The sequence below is a fragment of the Littorina saxatilis genome, linkage group LG9 (genome assembly GCF_037325665.1).
Source record: "Littorina saxatilis isolate snail1 linkage group LG9, US_GU_Lsax_2.0, whole genome shotgun sequence".
In the NCBI taxonomy this organism is placed as follows: Eukaryota; Metazoa; Mollusca; class Gastropoda; order Littorinimorpha; family Littorinidae; genus Littorina; species Littorina saxatilis.
This window is the reverse complement of record NC_090253.1, coordinates 18,582,936-18,587,494: the sequence shown is the minus strand read 5'-3', so window position 1 is coordinate 18,587,494 and position 4,559 is coordinate 18,582,936.

Genomic DNA, 4,559 nt, shown 5'->3' with positions numbered 1-4,559 from the left:
GCCGTGAGGGCATAAAACTCGAATCATATAACCCATATGATGTCCTAAAGAGGAGAAATATCTAGCCTGTAGGACATAAAGCATTCTCTCTTTCCATTCTTTGGCGGCGTCGTTTTGTTGCTTATTGGTGTTTGTTTGGTTTGTTCTGGGGCGTATAGGACGCAGAGACGCACAGTTTGGAGCAGCCCTGGATAGGCGCTTACTTGCGTCAGTGATCGACGACCGACGCCTACTAGGGACTCTATACAGACGTCTTTGTTCGTGTCTTGTGGCGTTATTTTATTGCTTCCATACAGTGCGACAAAGGCTTACAATGCGGGATGTTTTCGTGAATTCTGTCTTGACTTGATGGATGGAAACCAGCTCTTTGGTCCCTGTGGTGTGTTAATGCTCTTTTATTTTCCTATGCCAGCAGCCAAAAAAGCAGGGGAGGGTGGGGTGGGGGGTAAAGGGGGAAACGGGGAGTGAGGTAGAGAGTGAAGGGCTTGGAATCCATTCCACATCCCCCCCCCTACCTACCTTACTCCTCTTTTCTTTTCTTCTAAAAAAAATGGAAAAGGGAGTGTTTTTATCGTGGTGAAGAAACTTGAGAAGATATTTTCCAAACGAAGGGGAAGGGTGGGGATGAAAGGGTAATATTTCGGGGGGGGGGGGGGTGCATGATGTGATTAAAGTTGTTTTGCTATGCTTCTTAAATCATGCTTAACAAGTTAATGAGAACATAATCCTATCTGCATCGTGCCTTCAGAAATTACATAAAACACAATGACGATAGACCACAGTGTCCAAAATGAAGAACAACGCCTTGCATTTCAAGTAACAAACAATCACTGTGTCCACAATTAGGAACAACGCCTTGAATTTCAAGTAACAAACAATCACTGTGTCCACAATTAGGAACAACGCCTTGCATTTCAAGTAACAAACAATCACTTTGTCCACAATTAGGAACAACGCCTTGCATTTCAAGTAACAAACAATCACTGTGTCCACAATTAGGAACAACGCCTTGCATTTCAAGTAACAAACAATCACTGTGTCCACAATTAGGAACAACGCCTTGCATTTCAAGTTAAAAAAACAATCGCTGTGTCCAAAATTAGGAACAAAGCCTTGCATTTCAAGTAACACCATGTCACACCACTTCTTCGTTCCCTTCATTGGCTTCCCGTGTCCGCTCGTATCAGATACAAGCTTGCTTGTATCTGTTTCTCTGCCAAATTTGAAGATGGCCCTAAATACCTCAAGGAACTGCTCGTCACATATGACAATCCCTCTGACTACAACCTCCGCTCACGCGCTGACAGTCGCAAACTGGACACTCTCGAGCGAAGCTTGCCTTCTTTTGGAAATCGCTCGTTTGCTTCTGCGGCTGCCATTGTCTGGAATTCTCTCCCTTCCTCCGTTCGCCATTCTGCTTCTAAGGACTCGTTCCGCAGTTCCCTTAAAACGCACCTTTTTCGCGAATCCTTGTAAATTGTCCTTGCCATCTTTATAGACTGTTAGAGGTGAAGTTAGATTTGTTGTTTGAATGTGTCTTTTTTGAATAGTTGCTTCAGCTTTGATTGAGCTATAGGGTTCTGTATGAAATTTGCATTTAGTCTTTCCTTTTCTTGCTGAGTGTATGTACAGTCCAGAGAGGAGACGGACATGGTGTGAGCTTGTCCAGGGGGGTATATGAACATCTCAGTGGCAGGGGGATGGAAGCACTTGTTAATGAGTGGGAGTGTGTATGCGCGTGGTGTGCACGAGGATGTATGCACGTGAGTGATATTTGTAAATGTGTATTATTATAATATCATCTTTGTATTTATATTATTGAAATTGTTATATCTCGATGTACAGCGCTAAGAGCATAGTTAAATTTGTGAAGCGGCGCTATATAAGCTATCTTTATTATTATTATTATAACAAACAATCACTGTGTCCACAATTAGGAACAACGCCTTGCATTTCAAGTAACAAACAATCACTGTGTCCACAATTAGGAACAACGCCTTGCATTTCAAGTAACAAACAATCACTGTGTCCACAATTAGGAACAACGCCTTGCATTTCAAGTAAAAAAAAACAATCGCTGTGTCCAAAATTAGGAACAAAGCCTTGCATTTCAAGTAACAAACAATCACTGTGTCCACAATTAGGAACAACGCCTTGCATTTCAAGTAACAAACAATCACTGTGTCCACAATGAGGAACAACGCCTTGCATTTCAAGTAACAAACAATCACTGTGTCCACAATTAGGAACAACGCCTTGCATTTCAAGTAACAAACAATCACTGTGTCCACAATTAGGAACAACGCCTTGCATTTCAAGTAACAAACAATCACTGTGTCCACAATTAAGAACAATGCCTTGCATTTTAAGTAACAAACAATCACTGTGTCCACAATTAGGAACAACGCCTTGCATTTCAAGTAACAAACAATCACTGTGTCCACAATTAGGAACAACGCCTTGCATTTCAAGTAACAAACAATCACTGTGTCCACAATTAGGAACAACGCCTTGCATTTCAAGTAACAAACAATCTCTGTGTCCACAATTAGGAACAACGCCTTGCATTTCAAGTAACAAACAATCACTGTGTCCACAATTAGGAACAACGCCTTGCATTTCAAGTAACAAACAATCACTGTGTCCACAATTAGGAACAACGCCTTGCATTTCAAGTAACAAACAATCACTGTGTCCACAATTAGGAACAACGCCTTGCATTTCAAGTAACAAACAATCACTGTGTCCACAATTAGGAACAACGCCTTGCATTTCAAGTTAAAAAAAACCAATCGCTGTGTCCAAAATTAGGAACAAAGCCTTGCATTTCAACTAACAAACAATCACTGTGTCCACAATTAGGAACAACGCCTTGCATTTCAAGTAACAAACAATCACTGTGTCCACAATTAGGAACAACGCCTTGAATTTCAAGTAACAAACAATCACTGTGTCCACAATTAGGAATAACGCCTTGCGTTTTAAGTAACAAACAAACGCTGTGTCCAGATTTAGGAACAACGCCTTGCATTTCAAGTAACAAACAATCGCTGTGTCCAAAATTAGGAACCCAGCCTTGCTTTTCAAGTAACAAAAAATCGCTGTGTTCAAAATTAGGAACCCAGCCTTGCTTTTCAAGTAACAGACAAACGCTGTGTCCAACATTAGGAACAACGCCTTGCATTTCAAGTAACAAAAAATCGCTGTGTTCAAAATTAGGAACAAAGCCTTGCATTTCAAGTTAAAAAAAACAATCGCTGTGTCCAAAATTAGGAACAAAGCCTTGAGTTCCAAGTAACGAATAATCGCTGTTTCCACAATAAGGAAAACAAGTCGCGTAAGGCGAAATTACTACATTTAGTCAAGCTGTGGAACTCACAGAATGAAACTGAACGTAGTCCGCCGCTAGTGCAAAAGGCAGTGAAAGTGACGAGCCTGTTTGGCGCGGCAGCGGTTGCGCTGTGCTTCATAGCACGCTTTACTGTACCTCTCTTCGTTTTAACTTTCTGAGCGTGTTTTAATCCAAACATATCATATCTATATGTTTTTGGAATCAGGAACCGACAAGGAATAAGATGAAATAGCTTTTAAATCGATTTTGGAAATATAATTTTGATCATAATTTTTATATTTTTAATTTTCAGAGCTTGTTTTTAATCCAAATATAACATATGTATATGTTTTTGGAATCAGAAAATGACGAAAAATAAGATGAAATTGTTTTTGGATCGTTTAATAAAAAAATAATTTTAATTACAAGTTTCCGATTTTTAATGACCAAACTCACTCATTAGTTTTTAAGCCACCAAGCTGAAATGCAATACCAAACCCCGGCCTTCGTCGAAGATTGCTTTGCCAAAATTTCAATCAATTTAATTGAAAAATGAGGGAGTGACAGTGCCGCCTCAACTTTTACAAAAAGCCGGATATGACGTCATCATAATTTATCGAAAAAATGAAAAAAAACGTCCGGGGATATCATACCCAGGAACTCTCATGTCAATGTCTCCATCTCAATCGGACCCATCCAGGGTCCGTATGCATGAACTGGAAGTCAGAAACACTGGAAGTAGAGGGCTCTTTTGAAAGTGGGAACTCCCGAAGTTAACTTTCTGACTGTTCCCTATGCATGAACGCCGTAGTGCTGACCTCGAGAGTATTCGGTCAAGGTCGCGAAAATTGGGGGAATCCCAACTAGTACATGCGTTTGTTGACGGTAAGCTTGGCGACCAGAAGAAACAAGTCTCATCGCGAGTTCAAAAGGGCGAACGTTGAGCGCGCTGTAGTACTAACAGCGTTATTGCTGTTGTTTTTTGAATGGTTAAACGAAGTCGGTTCAAACTTGTAATGATTGTCTTGGAATTGAATGACTGCCTAGCTATGAAAATGACTTTGTTGACCTGAATGTTAGGGAGAAAAATAAATGATTATGTTGAACTTTTTTTCTCCTTTTTTTAAAAATCTCAGTAGCATGCAGGCAGCTTTTTTGCCTCTCTTTTCTTTTTAATTTTTTTTTTATCGGGGAGCATCCATCTTTATTGATCTTTTTTTCTGTTCTT